This window comes from Sorex araneus, chromosome 7 (genome assembly GCF_027595985.1).
Source record: "Sorex araneus isolate mSorAra2 chromosome 7, mSorAra2.pri, whole genome shotgun sequence".
In the NCBI taxonomy this organism is placed as follows: Eukaryota; Metazoa; Chordata; class Mammalia; order Eulipotyphla; family Soricidae; genus Sorex; species Sorex araneus.
Genome location: NC_073308.1, coordinates 2985599 through 3006590, shown reverse-complemented (window position 1 = coordinate 3006590; position 20992 = coordinate 2985599).

Below are 20992 nucleotides of genomic sequence, written 5' to 3'. Positions count from 1 at the left end.
AAGCCTGGGGAAAAAAATCCACTCCAAGATTCACAGTTCAGGGGCTGGAGTGATAGCACAGCGGGTAGGGCGTTTGACTAGGGTGTTTGATTCCCAGCATCCCATATGGTCCCCAGAGCACCCCAGGCATGATTTCTGAGTGCAGAGCCAGGAGTCAGCCCTGAGTATGGCCAGGTGTGACCCAAAAAGCCAAAAAAATCCACGATTCACAGTTCGTCCCTTTGTTAATATTAAACAAGGGCTTACATAACCTATGTGGAGGACAGTGCCCAATAAAAGATCATTTGACTAAGATTGTTCCCATTTCATGGAGCTCGATAAATGCTGCTGCATATGTTGTCCTTTGACAATGCTAAGATGGATTGCCATTGGGCTTTAGGAGCGGTAAAACAAGAAGGAAAATTAAATAATGTAGGATAACATAGCCTCAGGTAGTTTAAGTTTATTTGGGTTACTCCCATCACAGTGCTCCATTCCTCGTGTTTATTTTTAACTTCTTTCTTTGTGTTCTGTTGGCTTGTAAATATTGTTGGGCACAGGAAGACAGTAGCAAATACTATGCTTTTGTAACCTGGGAGTCATTTGACTTTACATGATATTTTCCTCCTGGGCATCTGTTCTCTCAACATAAGCCTCAGCTGCCATTACTTCCTTGCACCCCAAAGGCAGGGTCCAGATGAGGGGCGGGATGGACCCAGGGCAAGCGGTGAGTTATGTGCTACCCTGGCATGGAGATGGGCCTGGCCAAAGTGCCTAATGCTTAACTATAAGTTAAGAGCTTGATTATGGACAAATGTTGTCATGATCCAAACAGTTATAATTAGATTCAGACCCTGCTAGGGTTAGGAATGATTCATCTGGCCTGAGCACTGTAGTCTGAGTCTGTGGCAAGATGTTCCCAGGAGAGCTGCCCTACAAGCCTCAATGCATCTCTTACTGAACCCATATAAAAATAACTAATATTGAGATGCTAATTAAGATGCTTGGAGGGGGGAATGCCTCTAGCTGCTGTTACCTTTGAACCTGCTGGGCCCTCAGGAAGGGCTTTCTTAAGTTGATTTTGCTGGGTATGAGTAGGGCCCAGAGAGACAAGTAAGGGGTGGAGAGACTAGTGAAGAAAGAGCAGAATCCAGAGAGCTGGGATGGAGGAATGAGGGGCTAGGAGAGACAGGAGGAGACAGAAATGAGGGGTATTGTGGGATTAGAATGGGGAGCTCAGAGAGATTGGAACAGGTGCGTGGAGAGAATGGAATAAATGGCAACTGATCAATCAATGGGCTTGGCTCTCCTTTCCTCTTTCGTCTGCCCTGGCCACCCTGGCTGGGCTAGCGGCCCAGGACTAGGCCAACAGGGAGAGCCGCCGGGGCTCTCCCCCAGCACCCTGAAATAGGGCTATTATTTATTGAGCACGGTAATACAATCTTAACTGTGAGTAATAAAGTGGACTTTACCGTCAAAGTATATGCAATAGGTTTTTTGTTTTCTTTTATTCTGTTGTTTATTTTTTTTATTTATTGAATCACCGTGAGTTGCCATTACAAACCTTATGTGTTTGAATTTCGGTCATGCAATGATGAAATACCCATCCTTCCACCATTGCACATTTCCTACCACCAAAATCCCCAGTATTCTCCTCTTACTCCAGCACAACCCTTTCCCTGCCTGTGGGGCAGACAATCTCTCTCTCTCTGCTTTGATTACATTTAATATTTAGACACCAGTCCCATTGTTATTATTTGGAATTTTCCCAACACCACTCAAACCTGCCGAAAAGGCAATGCTAGACAATTTGTTTTGTATTGCTTATTATGAATAGCATATAATGTCATGCAACTTCTCTCCTGGAATTCCAAACTTTCAATATGTAGGTTCTGGAGAGATCTCTGCAGTGAGCTGCTCAGTTCCCAGGTTCATTTGTATGTTTCTGGATCATGGTCCCTTAGGAGCTTAATAAATAGCCGGGGGCATTTCGTGGGTGTCATCTCAGAGTCCCATCAGGGTGGCAGAAGGAGAGGGACCAGCTACTTCCCTATCCCATGAGGCCTGGCGTTTGCTGCTACTGCTCTCACATACCTGAACTTTTCGTTGAGTTCTGGAAGATGGCGGCCACTGGATTTTCTAGGGGGCAGGCGGAGGGACAGCACTTGCTCCCCTTCTGGAGTAGCCCGGTGAAAGTGGCCTACTACAAATTCCAGAAGCATCTCTGCAGCTAGCTGCTCGGTTCCGAGATTCATTTGTGTGTCTCTCGTACCTGCAGTAATTAGAAAATTATAGGACTAGTATGTAACAGCAGACTACACAATTCAGATAGATGGTTTTCTAGGGAAATATAGAATTCAGAGAGGCAATGAATACTACAAAAGGATTGCAAGTCACAACCATAATCTCAGAAGAGCAACTTGACCATCAGACAATTTCAAAATAAGTCAATGAATGACAAATATTTGTAACAGTGACTGTCTTGTGTCATTTCTTTGTGACACATCAGGCAGCATTCAGGGATTACTCCTGACTCAGGGCTCAGGAACCACTATTGCATGACTTAGGGGACCCTATGGAGTGCCAGGGATCAAACATATTATGGGCTTGTGAAAGGAAAGTGTCTTAGCTGCTATAACCCTGCTGCAGGCCCTGATGGAAGCACACTTAAAGAATATGAAATGATGGACAGTCCTTCAAAAACTAGAAATTGAGCTTCCATATGACCCCGCAATACCATTTCTGGGAATATATCCCGAGGATGCAATAAAGCACTGTACAAATGACCTCTGTACCTATATATTCATTGCAGCACTATTCACAATAGCCAAAATATGGAAATAATCCGAGTGCCCTAGAACAAATGACTGGTTAAAGAAACTTTGGTACATCTACACAATGGAATACTATGCAGCTGTTAGGAGAGATGAAGTCATGAAATTTTCTTATAAATGGATAGACACGGAGAGTATCATGCTAAGTGAAATGAGTCAGAAAGAGAGGGACAGACATAGAAGTACTGCACTCATTTGTGGAGTATAGAAGAACATCACATGAGGCTGACACCCAAGGACAGTAAATACAAGGAGGATTGTCCCACAACTGGAAGACATGAGCAGAGGGGAGAAGGCAGATGGAATAGAGAAGGGATCACTAAGAAAATGATGGCTGGAGGAATCAGCGGGGACGGGAGATATGTGCTGAAAGTAGATAATGGACCAAACAATCATGTTTGTCATCAGACCTCTCAGTGTCTGTGTTGCAAATCATAATGTACAAAAATAGATTGTCTGCCATGGAGGCAGGGGGAGGGTGGGAAAGAAGGGATAGACCTGGGATATTGGCAGTAGAGATTGTGCACTGGTGGAGGGATGGGTGTTTGATCACTGTGAGATTGTAACCCAAACATGGAAGCTCGTAACCAGCTCACGGTGATTTAATAAATTTTTTTTAAAAAGAATATGAAATGAGATTAATATTGCACTGGGCTCTGCAGAGAAACTTGGCAGGCAAAGAGAACAAAAAGATGCAAGAAGCAACAGGAGTGCAAAGTAATGAAAATGGCCAAGAGTAAGGTCAGGTCATGGTAATTTAAGTGAGGCGTGTGACACTAAGTGGGAATAAAAACACATTCTAAAAACAGGAGCATGGTTCGGTGGCTTATAATTTCAAGTGAGTAAAGTGAGTGTAGCACCTGACAAGTTAGTAGAAGTAAAGAAATCTGCAGGGAATGATTAAAGATGTGCATACCTTTCTAGAGCAGGAACCCAAAAGACCCAGTGCTGAATACCAATGAACATGCACACTTCCTACTAACTACAAACAGCACTCACTCCCTTCCCCACTCCACCCCCCAAAAGGCCATCCTGAACCACACTAAGGGGTCCTTAAACAACAAATGGGCTCTGAATTTAGTACATTACATGTGTTCCACCATATAAAAACTGGGACTTCATTCATGAATCATAGAGTTACCCATTGTAAAAACTGAAAAATAAGAACACTTGACTGCAACAAACCCTTTTCCACAAATTGTGAATAAATATGCATATGACACGACACACTTCTGAATACCAATGTACATACACACTTCCTCCTAAGTACAAACAGCACATACTCCCCTCCCCAGACCCCTGTGTGTGAGTGACTCACCTCTGCACAGCACCTCCCTCTCAGGCACCACCATCTCAGTGGGAAGCAAACAGTGTTGTGGCAGGAGTAGGAGCAGTCTCGGGGTTCTCCATTAGATCACGGTGAGCACCAAGCCAGGCATGCTTGTCAGGGTTCTGGAGGTTGACAGGAAAACCTAGAAAACAGGCATGTAATGGTTGTCAAAACCACACAGACCTGGTCAGAGACATGACACAAGTTAAAGAGCTCAAGGGTTGGCTGTAAGTGGTCACTGGCATGGTGTCCGGCACAGTCCAATTCAAAGGATTTCCCCTTTAGATCTTTCTGTGGGTGGTTTTCACCAGTGCTCTCAGATCTGTATGCTCCCACTACTTCATCAATCGCTGTGCAGAGGCAAAGAGCTGTGTGAGGACACCACACCCTCCATCTGACGATGAGCGCTAGTCATTACTTCATAGAGTGGGAAGCGACCTGTAAATCTACAATTCCCTAGGCTGTCACACAGGGCCTCAGACACATTAATTTTGTAGCCTTCCCACTGCACATGAACAACTGTGAATTCTTAACTCACTCACACTACAAAATGAATGCAGTATTAGAAGTAGTGTCCCACTGAGCATTTCATGATTTTCTAGGACTTCTCCCTTGAGACAGTTTCTAAGACAGGGTAGTCATGATCTTCTTATAGTAACATTCGTTACTACCCTAAGTGGAGCAGTAGCTAATTAGAGCTCAGGGGTTCTGACCTGGTGCTCATCGGGTGCCCACCCACCACTGCAAAGAGAACTTAATGACAGAAAAAGTTTGGATGGCACATTTCTGGTGAACACAGGGGTACCCAGCACTGAAAGCATCTGAACACTGCTAGGCATCACTGGCCTGCCCTCAAACGGGAACAGATGTTTCACACATATTGAAATCTATATTCAGTCCCTGCAGCTCAGTGCCCTACCCACACAAACAGATGAATCCCACTATCTTCAAGCGTCACAGGACCTGAGGAGCATTCAGACCACTGTCCCAACCAAGCACCACACCGTTCAACCATTCAGACAAACATCACGTGCAGCAGTCACCGTCTCCACAAAGATCACTCAAAACAAAACCAGAAAAACCAAAGACATTAAAAAAAACTCTGACAGTGATAATAATTGGGACTATCAGACAAATCCCACCTGCCTGCTTTGCGTATCACCACCAAATAGAAAGAAAGGAAAAAGAGGAAACTGTGACTATCAAGACCTGGACAAGAAGCAAACCAACCACAGCATGACATTTGCCTGGTGCAGGCATCAGAATCTAACTCACACCCAGCAATGCTCAGGAACCCAGCAAACACCGTGTGGTCCCGGGACGAGAAGCAGGAGGATCATTCTGGGAAATGATTTCTCAGAGCCCAAAAACAAAAGCATAAACTGAGCACACAATGGGGTGCCCGAGAGCATTTTCAAGAGAAGCAGGTGGTCTCTTGCTCCCTCCCTCCCGCCACATCTCCAAATCTCTCTGAGAAAATGCACTTTGCCTCAGAGAGGGGGAAAGCACAGTGTCTGTCGGGCCCCAACGAGTCCGTCTGTGGGCCCCGCTGAGCACCGTGCAGGGAGGGCCAGTGCTCCCAGGGGCGTCACTGCAGGGAAAGCAGGTCCAGAGAGGTGGTGAGCAGGACGCCGAGCCCAGGGCCTGTGAGCTCACAGAGGCATCTGGCACGCCCGGCTGGACCTCGGCCTGTGGAGGCTGAGGGAAACGCTGCTCTGACCAAGCAGAGGAGTGGGCAGGGCTGACGGGTTTGGAGCCCTCCCAGAGAAAACAGGGGACCAAACCACAGGAGGAGATCGGCCTAGGACAGCAGCCCCTCAGTCACAGCCGCTCCACCACCACCCCCAGGCACAGGCCTGTGAGGGGGTTCTGGCGGGAAAGAGCCCCCTCCCCTGAAAAGCATGAAAGCTCCCTAGAAGCAGGCCAGAGCATGAGGCCCTGACTTAAGCGAGGCCACACCCCCAGGTGTTACACTGAGAGGCCACAATTACACAGGTCAGTGGACACCCCCAGTAGTTACACAAGTGAGTCCACTCACCAGGACTTATACAGCTGAGGCCACACCCTAGGTGACAGGCAAGGGAGGCCACACCCCACAGCTACAGCCATGAGAGGCCAAATCCCCCTGAGACAGAGAGGTGAGGCCACACCCCCAGGCGACAGGCAAGTGAGGTCACACCCCTAGAGGTTACAGTGAGGATACCCTCCCACTCCTCACACAGTTGAGCCCCCCCTCAGCAGTCACACAGGCGGGCCACACCTCCAGCAACTCAAAAGTGAGGCTACACCCCTCAGTCCTCAAGAGTCCTCACAGGAAAGTGGAAAAAGCGCAGCTTCTCCATAGAAATTGTCTGAATTTGGAAGTAAGAAAAAGAAGACGCCATAGAGACTATTAATACAGAGGGTAGGGCAATTGCCTCATATGTAGCCGACCCAGGATCAAACTCCTCATATGGTCCCCCAAGCACCACCAGTCAGGCCTCAGCCATGAGCACAGCTGAGTGTGAAAAAGTTTGCTATTCCCTCATTTCCCTGGCACTGCATATTGTCCCCAGCCAGGGGGAAAAAGGAGCAAGACCTAGTGATCTGCTGGAAGCAGGAAAGATTGACGAAGCATGGCCTCCTTGTGCATAAGGAAGTGTGCATCCATGTGAGCATAGTAGGCAGCTTGACCAGGACCTTGACAAAGAATCTTGGCAACGGGGATATGATGCTGCCAACAGGTCACCTGTAGCTTTGGGGCAAGTGCATTAGCAGCCTGATGGTGCCTTCAGGCTCCTGACACCCCAAAATTGCTGCTGTGCTCTTGGGCAGACCCCAACACCTTGGGACCAAGTTTCCCAAGAAATTAAACAGCCAAAAGTTAGGTATGTGAGAGCCGTGCCCAAAAACCACCTCCGGCTCCGCTAGACAAGCTCATTTATTGACCATATTTCAGAGACCCATAGATAAATCTCGATGGAGATGAAAAGCCAGAGACACAGCAGCGAGTCCAAGAAGACACCTCAGAACCAGAGATCTCTCCAGGCCCCACACTGAGCCAGTTTCACCAGTGCATCCCAGATGGAGCAGGTGCAGTCTCCCCACCTACTCCAAATGGAATCCTGGCAACCAAGAGCTTCCACAAGGAAGGCCCAGTATGCAGGATCCAGGATTAAATCTCCATGCTGCATGGTGGCAGAGGCACCTGGCTGTCCCTCCCTGGGTTGTCACCCTCTCGTCAGCCTGGCTGTCAGCCCAAAACGTGCTTCCAGGCACCACCTCAGTGCACCGATAGCCCTGGTCCAGAGACACAGCAGCGAGTCACGGAAGACACCACTGAGCTGGAGATCTCTCTGGGCCCCAGACTGAGCCAATTTCACCAGGGTACCTCAGAGAAGGAGGTGCAGTCTTCCCACCTACTCCAAATGGAATCCTGGCGACCAATGGCATCTACAAGCAAGACCTAGGTATGTGGGTTCCAGGACTAAATATCCATGTTGCATGGTGGCAGAGGCTGTCAATCCCCGACTCCCCGACTGTTCATTGTCCTGACTGTCACACCCAAAATGTGGCTCCTGGTGCCACCTTAGAGCACAAACAGTCCTGGTACAGAGACACCCAACTGAATCCCCAAATGAATTACTGCCCTCCAGAAATGTCTTTGAACCCAACCATTTTCAATCTAGGATTCCAGAAGCGAGTGGCCCCAGCACCCAAGATTTTCAAAATGAGCAATGGACAATAAATGATGTAGCATCTGCCCCTGCCAGGCAGGCTTGAATGATGGTGGGGAAATTTGAGCAAAACATAATGCCCAAAAGTAGAGAGAGAGTATTGGGGAAACTGTCTGCCATGGAGGCAGGGTGAGGACTGGTGGTGGAAAGTAGCACTGGTGGAGGGATGGGTGTTCAATCATTGTATGGCTGAATCTCGAACGTGAAAGCTTTGTAACTGTATTTCAGCATGATTTAAAAAAGTCATGTGGTTGGAAACCCAGAAAAGAATCTGAGAGGTCAATGAAACCAAAAGCTGGTTCTTTGAGAAAATAAACAAGGTTGATAAACCACTAGCAAGACTCACAAAGAAAGAGAGAGAGAGAACCCTAATAAACTGAATCGAATGAAAAGGGGGACATCACAACAGAAACGAAGGAGATTCAAAAGATCATCAGCGACTACTTTGAAGGTCTGTATGCCACAAAACAAGAGAACCTAAAAGAAATCGATGAATTCCTCGAATCCTACAATCTCCCAAGAATGAACCAAGAAGACTTGGAATACCTGAATAGACCCATTAATATCAAGGAAATTGAAACTGTAATCAAAAGTCTCCCCAAAATCAAAAGCCCAGGTCCAGACAGATTCACTGGCAGATTCTTCCAAACATTCAAAGAAGACCTGTTGCCAGTTCTCCTCAAGCTCTTCCAGGAAATTGAAAAAACAGTAACCCTCCCAAACAGTTTCTATGAAGCACATATCTCCCTAATACCAAAAGCAAACAAAGACACCACTAAGAAAGAATACTATAGACCAATATCCCTGATGAACACCGATGCAAAGATCCTCAACAAAATATTAGCAAATAGAAATCCGGAGCTGCTGAGAATGAAACAGACCTTCTGCGCCTAAATACTTTGATTCCAGAGACCTTCTAACACATTTTGGCATCCAGCACAGCTTCTTACAGCAATGCACTGGGACTGTGAGCTGGGCTACAACTCCGCGCTGCCCGGGGATAGAACTTTCCTCTCCACCCTGTCTTTCTGCACTGAAAATGGCGGCGGCGGCAACATCCACATGGCAGGAGCCACCTTCTAAGACTCCTAACCCAGAGGTATACGGGTTTTACACTTAGGGCTCCCAGGGAATCAAGGGAAGTGGGTGTAACCAGCACGCCCTCGGCCCAGATAAATCCGGAGCTGCTGAGAGCAAAACGGACCCTCTGCACCTAAAGACTTTGATTCCAGAGACCTTCTAATACATTTTGGCATCCAGCGCAGCTTCTTACAGCAATGCACTGGGACTGTGAGATGGGCTATGCAATTTCTGGCAGAATTTTCCCTGGACTTTATACAGAAATTCCAAACTGCGCGGAAGCGGCAGCAGCCACACAACTTAACATCTCTTAATTGTCAGCAATGTGAAACGGTTCATTTTTAGGAGGACTGATTTGGGGAGGGGGAACTCCAAATAATAACAGTGATGTTTTTGTTGAAATATTGAAGGTAATCAAAGTAGCAGCCATTTCTCTGGACTGTGAACTAAGCAACAGCCCCACGCTGGCCAAGAAGAGGAAATATCCCTCTTTCCCGGTTGCTTCCCATTTTCAGGGGGAAACGCGGCGTGGCGTCCACCATACTATGAGGCACAGGAAGGGGGATGAGGGGGAAAAAAAGGAAAAGGAAAAAGGGAAGAAAAAGAGTTATGTACTTGGAGCAGTGGGGCTACACATCTCTTCATTCTCAGCAACGGAAAACGAATTATCAAATGCTTCCTTGGTAGTAGAGCTGTCTTTCTTGGGGGGAAACTCCAACAACAATTGTGAGTTTTGTGTTGAAATATGGGATGTAATCAAGGTAAAGAGAAAATGAAGTGAAATTCATCAGTTACGCAGGTGGGGATGGGGGGCAGGGGCGGGAGGTATACTGGGGTTTTTGGTGGTGGAATATGGGCACTGGTGAAGGGATGGGTGTTTGAATATTGTATAACTGAGACATAAGCCTGAGAACTTTGTAACTTTCCACGTGGTGATTCGATAAAAAAAATAAAATATTAGCAAATAGAATCCAACAACTCATCAAAAAGATCATACACCATGATCAAGTGGGATTAATCCCAGGGATGCAAGGATGGTTTAACATTCGGAAATCAATCAATATAATCCATCATATCAACAAAAGTAAAGATAAAAACCATATGACCATATCAATAGATGCAGAGAATGCATTTGACAAGATCCAACATCCGTTCATGATGAAAACTCTCGTCAAAATGGGTTTTGGAGGAACTTTCCTCAAGATATTCAAATCCATCTACCACAAACCTATGGCAAGCATTATCCTCAGTGGGTAAAAATTAAGGGCCTTTCCTCTAAGATCAGGGACAAGACAAGGATGCCCACTCTCTCCACTTCTCTTAATATAGTACTGGAAGTACTTGCGATAGCTGTTAGGCAAGAAAAAGATATTAAGGGCATCCAGATAGGAAAGGAAGAAATCAAGCTCTCACTATTTGCAGATGATGTGATACTCTATCTAGAGAAGCCTAAAACCTCTACTAAGAAACTCTTAGAAACAATAGACTTGTACAGTCAAGTCTCAGGCTATAAAATCAATATCCCAAAATACATGGCCTTCCTATATGCAAACAATGAGACAGAGGAAAGGAGCACGAAAAAAGCAATCCCATTCACAATTGTGCCCCAGAAAATCAAGTACTTCGGAATCAGCTTAACTAAAGAAGTAAAGTACCTATACAAAGAAAACTATAAAAACGCTTCTCCATGAAATAAAAGAGGACATGAGGAAATGGAAGCATATTCCCAGCTCATGGATATGGAGAATCAACATTGTCAAAATGGCAATACTCCCCAAAGCATTATACAGATTCAACGCGATCCCTAGAAGGATACCCATGCAATTCTTCAAAGAAATAGAGCAAGCAATCCTGAAATTTATATGAAGCAATAAACGCCCATGGATAGCTAAAACAATTCTTGGGAAAAAGATGATGGGAGGCATCACCCTCCCCAACCTTAAACTTTACCACAAAGCGGTAGCAATTAAAACAGCATGGTACTGGAACAAAGGCAAAGCCGCAGACCAATGGAACAGGGTGGAATATCCCTACACACGACCCCAAATGTATGATCATCTAATCAAATGTATGATCATCTAATCTAATCATCTAATCTTGTCAAAGAGAGCAAGAAATGTGAAGTGGAGCAAGGAAAGCCTCTTTAACAAATGGTGCTGGCAATACTGGACAACCACGTGCAAAAGAATGGGCTTAGACCTCGACCTGACGCCATGCACAAAAATCAGATCAAAATGGATTAAAGACCTCAACATCAGACCACAATCCATAAGGTACATCGAAGACAAAGTCCGCAAAACCCTCCACGATATTGAAGCTAATGGTATCTTCAAAGATGACACGCAACTGACCAACCAAGGGGAAACAGAGATAAACAAATGGGACTATATTAAACTAAGAAGCTTCTGCACCGTAAAAGATACAGTGACCAGGATACAAAGACAATCTACAGAATGGGAAAGGATATTCACCCAATATCCATCAGATAAGGGGTTGATTTCAAGGGTATATAAAGCATTGGTTGAACTCTACAAGAAGAAAACATCCAACCCCATCAGACAATGGGGCGAAGAAATGAACAGAAAGTTTTCCAAGGAAGAAATACAATGGCCAAAAGGCACATGAAAAAATGCTCTACATCACTAATCATCAGGGAGATGCAGATCAAAACAACCTTAAGGTAACACCTCACACCGCAGAGAATGGCACACATTCAAAAGAACAAAAACAACTGCTGTTGGAGAGGATGAGGGGAGAAAGGTACCCTTCTATGCTGCTTGTGGGAATGCCGTCTGGTTCAGCCCCTTTGGAAAACAATATGGACGCTCCTCAGAAAATTAGATATTGAGCTCCCGTTTGATCCAGCAATACCACTTCTGGGAATATATCCCGGAGAAGCAAAAAAGTATAATCAAAGTGATATCTGCACTTATATGTTCATCGCAGCACTGTTTACAATGGCCAGAATCTGGAAAAAACCCGAGTGCCTGAGAACAGATGACTGGCTAAAGAAACTTTGGTACATCTATACAATGGAATACATACAGCTGTTGGAAAAGATGAAGTTATGAACTTTGCATACAGGTGGATCAACATGGAAAGTATCATGCTAGGTGAAATGAGTCAGAAAGAGAGGGATAGACATAGAAAGATTGCACTCATCTGTGGAATATAAAATAACAGAGTGGGAGACAAACACCCAAGAATAGTAGTATATAATACCAGGAGGTTGGCTCCATGGCTTGGAAGCTGGCATCACATGCTGTGGGAAAGGCAGCCCAGATACAAAAGGGTAAAGTTAAAAAGTCATCGGAGAGCCCATGCAGGAAGGAAGATATGTGCTGAAAGTAGAGTAGAGACTGAACAGGATGGCCATTCAATGCCCCTGTTGCAAACCACAACACCCATAAGAGAGAGAACAAAATGGAATGCCCTGCCTCAGAGGCAGGGTGGGGTGGGGGGATGGGATTGGGGAGTGGGAGGGATACTGGGTTCATTGTTGTGGAGAATGGACACTGGTGGAGGGATGGGCTCACGAACACTATATGAAGGAAACACAAGCACGAAAATGTGTAAATCTGTAATTGTACTGTCACAGTGACTAATTAAAAAATAAAAATTTTTAAAAAGTCATGTGGAGTTCATGCCCAATTCAATAAATTTAGTCAATGGCTGAATAAATAGCAGTTCTCCAACATTCAAAAAAATCTTGGCTAGAAAGATACATATGCAAGAGAAGATGAAATTCTTGTCATCAAAAGATGATATAATTTTGTCAATATATGTATAATTTATAAGTTAACTTTTTCCCAAATCCTCCCCTCTCACAGAGCCAGGCAAGCTACCAAATGTATACCACCTGCATGGCAGTGCCTGGCAAGCTACCCATGACATATTCGATATGCCAAAAACAGTAATGACAAGTCTCACAATGGAGACGTTACTGGTGCCCGCTCGAGCAAATCAATGAGCAATGGGATGACAGTAACTTGTGACTTGTGTGTTTCCCAAAACTGTTTAGAGTACTCAGGGGCCACTGTATACATATACAGACTGTAGTGAGTGGATCATTAAATACTGGAAGTTCCCTATGTAAAATGATCACCGATTTTTACACTGTTGAATCCTTGAAACTTTATGTGCCCACTACACCAGAACAGACAGGCGCTGCCCTAGTGTCCCCAAACATCACTGGGCTTGAGCAGCATCCAGTTCACGTTCCCAACAAGCACTAAACTTTCCAACAAGATGGACAAACGTTACTGGGAGTAGCCACCAGTTTCCCAAGCATTGCCCAGAACACGAATGGGAGAAGGGTAGGGGGAAACTTTGGCCAATGATTGCTGGTGGTTAGAATCAAACATAATGTGAGACTGAGGGAGAGGAAACAGTGTGCCCAAAGCACTTGGCAAGGGCCCGAGTCCCCTGTGAGGATGATCCCCCCTCAGCACCCAGGGCACCTGCTGTGCCACACATCCTACCTGAAGGGTCAACTTGCAGCGCTGTCTCCAGGGGGCGCTGCTCCCTCTTGAAACACCAGCAGGGCTTGAATAAGCCAATGCTACAAGGAAGTCATTCCATAGAAAAGCTCCACCATGGGGAGGAAATGGGGAGTAGGGGTGAGCCCACTGGAAGGTTCTACACAAGAAACTAACTTCTGAGCAGAGGGTTAATTCCTAAAATTCTTGCACGTCCTAGACCCCAGGATTCTGACAGAGAGGCCTATGCTGCAGATGCCTGTCCCTACCCCACCTCCCCACTCTTGGTGGATACTTTGTGTTCACCTAATTGGGCCAGACTTCCTGACCACAGAAAAAGTGTAGCAGTTTCAACTCAGATGAAACCAACCAGTTCCCAGGTCCCAGCAATTTTCCAATATCAGGAAAAAAATAACAGAAACCTGGTCTTAGTGCTGATTGCACAGTCATTCCCCAAGAAGAAGCCGCAAGGCTCAGATCCCTCTCTACATCCCTTGTGTTGGAGAAAATAGAGCTTCCAGGACCAGTACTCAGTGGCCAGAGGTCTATGGGTAATTCTTGAGACAGTTGCTCCCTGTCACTTCCCCATTACAGACACATTGCCACCTCTGGAAACCACTGGTCTGTTGAGAAAACAATATACGAGATAAACAAACCAGCTACTATTCCACACCCAGCATGGTATTGGAACAAAAACGGATCCGTACACCAGTGCAATAGGGTTAAATAAGAAAACTGCCAACCCAATCAAAAAATGGGGTGATGAAATGAACAGAAATTTTCCCAAAGAAGAAATCCGAATGGCTCAGAGGCACATGAGAAAATGTTCAACATCACTAATCATCAGGGAGATGCAGATCAAAACAACAATGAGATATCATCTCACACCACAGAGACTGGCCCACATCCCAAAAAACAAAAACAACCGGTGTTGGTGTGGATGTGGGGAGAAAGGGACTCTTCACTGCTGGTGGGAATGCCGACTGGTTCAGCCCTTTTGGAAAACAATATGGACAATTCTCAAAAAATTAGAAATTGAGCTTCCATTTGACCCAGCAATACCACTCTTGGGAATATATCCCGGAGAGGCAAAAAGGTATAGTAGAGATGGCATCTGCATTTCTATGTTCATTGCAGCACTGTTTACAATAGCCAGAATCTGGAAAAAAACAGAGTGCCCCAAAACAAATGACTGGTTAAAGAAACTCTGGTACATCTACACAATGGAATACTATGTAGCTGTCAGAAAACATGAAGTCATGAAATTTGCATATAAATGGATCAACATGGAAAGTATCATGTTGAGTGAAATGAGTCGGAAAGAAAGAGACAGACATAGAAAGATTGCCCTCATATGTGGAATATAATATAATTGAGAAGTGCAAGTTTGTAGTGATGCAATTTCTGGCAGATATTTCTCTGGACTTAGTTACTAAGATACTAAAATACAGAAACCCAAAACCGTGAGGCCACTAGGTCACTCGACCTCATACCTCTTCATTCTCAGCAATGGAAAACAAATTGTCAAATGCTTCTTTTTCAGCAGGTCTGACTTTAGGGGGGAGACTCTCCAAACAATAATAATGAGTTTTGTTGAAATATTGAATGCAATCAAAGTGAAAGTAAAGTGAAATTTATCAGTTACACAGGCGGGAGGGGGGCTAGGGGTGGTGGTGGGGGCTAGGTGTGGGGGGGCTAGGGGTGTGGGGGGAGAGGGTGGAGCTATACTGTGATTCTTGGTGGTGGAATATGTGCACTGGTGAAGGGATGGGTGTTCGAGCATTGTATAACTGAGACTTAAACCTGAAAACTTTGTAACTTTCCACATAGTGACTCAATAAAAAAAAATTAAAAAAAAAAAACATAGGAAGTAACCAGTGCTGGTGAATGAGTGAGCAGAGGGGTGGAAAGACCTGGCCTTGGGGACCTGGCGGGACTCTGGCATGCAAGGACTGTTGCACTGCTGGTGGGAATGTTGCTAGTTTCATCCCCTATGAAAAGCAATATGAAGATTTCTCAAAAATCTAAGAGAAGAGCATCCATAAAACCCAGCAGTTCCACTTCTTGACATATACCTCCCAAACAGAAAATCAGCAATTTGAAAAGATATATGTACGTCTATGATCATTGCAATGCTAGGATACAGAAGCAACCCAAAAAGTCCAAACAGACTAGTGAAATACACAATGGAATACCACGAAGTCATGAGAAAAGATGAAATCATGCAGTTCTCTGTAAACACGATGGAAACAGTGTATCATGTTAAGTGAAGTTAGTCAGAAGCAAGACAAGTAATGGATGTCCTCACTTACCTGTGGTAAATAGTAATAATACAAGGAAGGAAGGTATGAAACAGTGGTCAACCCTTGGCTTTAGATTACAGAAATAAGAATTCCAAAGAAAGGGCAGCGCCAGGAAAAACTGAGGAAGTAGATTAGTGAAAACAGAACAGCACTTGTCAGGTCTTGGACATTTCCTTGAGGTAGAGGGGAGGTAACCATGTACTTCAAAACCATAAGAGTCAACTCTAGTGTAAAAGTGTGACCTGAACTATTGTAAGCAAATTAAAACAAATAATAAAAATAATATGAAGTAGATAAAGTGAGGAAATTATGAGTGACTGGTGGTGGGATGCCAACACTGGTGATGGATGTGGAGTCAGAACATTGAATGCCAGAAACTCTTATCAATAACTTTATAAATCAAAAAACAAACAAAAAAATCCTTACACATCCCCTCAAATATGTGATCATTTAGTCTTTGATAAGGGAGGAAGACATGTGAAGAGGAGCAAAGGAAAGCCTTTTTAACAAATGGTGCTGGCAAAACTGGACAACTACAAAAAAAAAAAAATGGGCTCAGACCTCTCCCTAACACCATACACAAAAGCCAGATCAAAGCAGACTAAAGACCTCAACATGACAGAATCCATCAGGAACATTGAAGAAAAGATCAGAAAGCCCTTAGGATATTGAAGCTAAAGGTATCTTTAGGGACAAAATGCCATTGACAAAGTAAGTGGAAAAAGAAACAAATGGGACTACCATAAACTAAGAAGTTTCTGCACCTCAAAAAAAAATACCCCACCTAGTTGTGATCCCGGCGGCCGCACGTGTGCGGCCTCACTGCAGCTGCACCATCATGATTCCAGAGGCCAGCTAATGGCGACCGCCATATTATGAGGACCACTAATGAGAGATACAAGCTTGCAATGATCCAATTTCTGGAAGAAATTTCCCTGGACTTAGTTGCTAAAATGCAGAAATCCAAAACCGTGCGGCCGCAATACCTCATATCTCTTCACAGCAGGTCTGACTCTAGTGGGGAACTCCTAACAATAATAGTGCTTTTTTGTTGAAATATTGAATATAACCAAAGTAAATAGAAAGTAAAGTGAAATTTATCAGTTACACTGGCGGGGGTGGGTGGGTGGGGGGATGAGAGGTATACTGGGGTATTTTTGGTGGTGGAATATGTGCACTGGTGAAGGGATGGTTGTTTCAGCATTGTATAACTGAGACTTAAGCCTGAAAGCATTGTAATTTTCCACATGGTAATTCAATAAAAATAAATAAATAAATAAATAAGTAAAGACAGTGATAGTCTGTTTACAAAGAATGCAATGACAGTCTACAGAATGGGACAGAATATTCACCCAACACCCCTCCAATAAGGGGCTAATAACTAGGATACACCAGTTGAACTCCACAAGAAGAAAACATCCAATCCCATTAGAAAATGGGGCAATGAAATGAACTAAAACTTTCTCAAAGAAGAAATCCGAGGGGCTGGAGCGATAGCACAGCGGGTAGGGCGTTTGCCTTGCACGCGGCCGACCCGGGTTCGATCCCCGGCATCCCATATGGTCCCCCAAGCACTGCCAGGAGTAATTCCTGAGTGCAAAGCCAGGAGTAACCCCTGTGCATCGCTGGGTGTGACCCAAAAAGCAAAAAAAAAAAAAAAGAAGAAATCCGGAGAGCCAAAAGACACATGAAAAAATACTCTACACCACTAATCATCAGAGAGATGCAGATCAAAACAATAATGAGATATCATCTCACACCACAGAGACTGGCACATATCCAAAAGAACAAAAGCAACCAGTGTTGGCATGGACGTGGGAAGAAAGGGACTCTCCTTAACTGCTGGTGGGAATGCCTATTAGTCCAGCCTTTTTGGAAAACAATATGGACGTTTCTCAAAAAACTAGAAATTGACCTCCCATTGGACCCAGCGATACCACTTCTGGTAATATATCCTAGAGATGCAAAAAAAGTACAGAAGAAATGACATCTGCACTTGTATATTTATTGCAGCACTATTTACAATAGCCAGAATCTGGAAAAAAACTGAGTGCTCAAGAACAGACGACTGGTTAAAAAAACTTTGGTATATCTACACAATGGAATACTATGCAGCTGTTAGCAAAGATGAAAACAAGAAATTTGCATGTAAGTGGGTCAACATGGAGAGTATCATGCTCAGTGAAATGAGTCAGAAAGAGAGGAACAGACATAGAAGGACTGCACCCATTTGTGGAATATAAAGTCACAGAATGGGAAACTAGCACCCAAGGATAGTAGAGAAAAGGGTCAGGAGGATCACTCCACAGCTTGGAAGCCTATCTCATGTGCTGAGGGAAAAGGCAGGTGCGACGGAGAAGAGACCACTAAGTAAATGATGGTTGGAGGGATCGCTCAGGCTGATAGATGCGTGCTGAAAGTAGGTTATTGAGAAACATAATAGCTACTTAGTACCTATATTGCAAACCATAACACCCAAAAGGAGAGAGAAAGAGGAATGTGTCTGCCACAGAGGCAGGAGATGGGGAGGGGTGAGGGTGGTGGAGGGACACTGGGAACATTAGTAGTAGAGAATGGGCACTGGTGGAGGGATGGATACTTCAACATTGATTGAAGCATAATCACGAATGCTTGTAAGTTTGTAACTGTATCTCATTGTGATTCTTTAAAATTTAAAATAAATCGGTAAAAACAAAATAATAAAAAAAGGAACTGAAGAAATAGTATAGTGGGTAGGCACTTTCTTTGCATGCAGCCAAGCGGGAGTTCAATCCCCAGTACCCCACCTCAGTTCAATCCTGAGCCCACCGGGGGCAACCCCTGAATGAAGTGCAGTAAGCCCTGGGCTCCTGAGGATGTGCCCCACCCCAAATTAATGAAAATAAATCTGCCCGACCTATTCAAGCCTGAACAGCGAGGCTTCCTCACAGCACTTTGGGGATCTGGATTTTTGTGGGACAGAAGACAGCACCATCAAAGCTACATGAGCACAGAACAGGGAGATAGCTCCTCGAGCCAGACACTGCATGTTCCCAGAGCATTGCCTGGGGTGACCACTCACTCACACCCCCCAGCTTCCCAACACCCTCCACCACCCACACACCCACACCCACACAGAACCACACCCCACACAGAGCCAGTTGTGAGTAGTCCCTGAGCACTGCTGTGTGTGGCCCCCAAACCAAAATAAATAAATCAAACAGAACTAAACAAAACTGAAAGGCTGCAGCGACTGACACTAGGGACTCCATGTTAGTAACAGGCATAGTGAACAGTATATCCGGGTTTATCTTTAATGTAGCTGATAACATCATTGGCATAAGTCCTAGGAAGGCATGCAAAAGCAGAAAAATAAGCAAAACTCCAAAACCATAAAAGGCAAAACACACAACAGGGGAGTGGGGAGGGGAAAGGAAGTCAGGTAGAGTAACCTGAGTTTATGGGCCAGAGTTTCAAGGAAGGAATAAGCCAATCAGACAAAAACACCACCCTAGGGTCCTGGGAGGGAGCCTGTGCAAAGAAGGCAGGTGCAAACCCTAGAGAGGGCATAAAAAGGGGACACTTACAGCAAGGCAGGGTTGCCCCTGTGCAGGGGATCCTGGTCGACCAGTCACATGTGCTTGGCGTGACTAAAGGAAATCTGCTCAGAATTTTTACTCTGTCTTGTTCCTCAGATCACGGACCCTAACAAAAACCAACAGCAAAGAAAGCTCCATGAGACAGGTGGAGGGTAGTGGATGGTTCACAATGTTTTGCAAGCAGGGAGGTTAGCTCGGGGGTCTGGAACATCTAACGAAGCAGGTTCCTGGCTGACAGGGCAGACTTGGAATACCAAGTCAGAGCAGAGATATGAGTATAGAAACAATTCTTTAGATGTTCTGTTAGATTCTGAACCTGGAAGACAGAAGGGATTAGTTAAAGGATGGAGGTACTATGCTGTGATGTTGTGGCAAGGATGTGTATGAGGCTGGGGAGAATCAAACTCAAAGGAAGAAGAGTCCAAATACAGAGAAAGGCGAGAAGGAGGGGAGGGAGAAGGAGAGGAAGGGGAGGAAGGGAGAGAAGGGAGGTGCAGAGAGAAGGGGAGAGACAGGAGGCAGGTGGGATATGGAGGAGCATGAAGGAGAATGAAGGGAATGGAGAGAATGGATGGAGGAGAGGGAGAGGGAGGGGATGGAGGAGACTGTGACAGGAGGGGGCGGGTAGTACGAAGCCCTAAGCACTGGTCTTACAGTGACCGTGGGTGAGTCTGGGTGTTCCCATGAGCGGGAAGCGGAGGCTGTGCTTGCCGGCCCCGGTGTGTTGTTAATAGTTCATATAAACAGTGTCCAGAGCACTTTGTTGTCCCAGTTCTGTTGGGAGGAAGGAGGGCAAATGGTCTGTGTAGAACCAGGCAGGTGTCCGGAGCTGGGTCAGGGAAAGGACAGTACTCAGTGCCCTGCAGAAGGCCCTGACCGACCCTCCCACCTCTCTACCCCACAGGACTGAGACAGGAAGGGGGGATCCCCTCACTGGGTGCAGCCTGCCTTTCTGGCCTGCAGAGGGAGCTGGTTTGTGGGCTGGGGACTGAGACTGGAGGGGTCCAGCAGCCTGCAGTCCCTCACAGTGTGGCAGCCAGGCGGGTGCTCAGCAAGGCTCCAAAGACAGTTCACTACATCCCCACCAGAGAGCTGGAATAGCTGGAAACTGGGCTGCAGGGCCAGAGGAGGAGGCGGTGTCTCAAAGTAGACCGGCCTCAGTGTCTGCGGGCAAGGAGGGCAGCATCCAAGAGCAACAGAACCCCTGATGCTCAGCCTGGAACTCCGGACCTTAGGGGGCCCAGAGCTCAGTCACCTTTGAAAGCCATAAGAGGACATTCTGTGGCCCCTCCGGGCCCTCCTACAGTCCTGCTTTCTTCTGCTTCAGTAGAAATCCTGAAACGTCCTTAGCTGAGACATTCGCTCATGATCAAAGAGACGATCTCAGAGGGGCTGTGGGCTGCTGAAGTGAGCAGACCGTGGATCAGAGGACCAGACCGCACACGCACACTTCCACCCGCCAGCTGGCACCTGTAAAACCAGGCCAGATCCCACCCCTTACCACCACTGCTCATGGATGGCTCTACAGGTCCAGGGAGGTGGCACCATGCTTTCAGGGTGAGGCTCTGGCTTCCCAATGACCTCAGGGTGCTGCGACCTCAGGTGTGTGAAGTGCATGTCACGAGACACATCTCTAGGCCTCCTGGTGACAGCCTGACCCTGGAGCAGGGAGGAGGCCCTGGGACTCTCAGTTC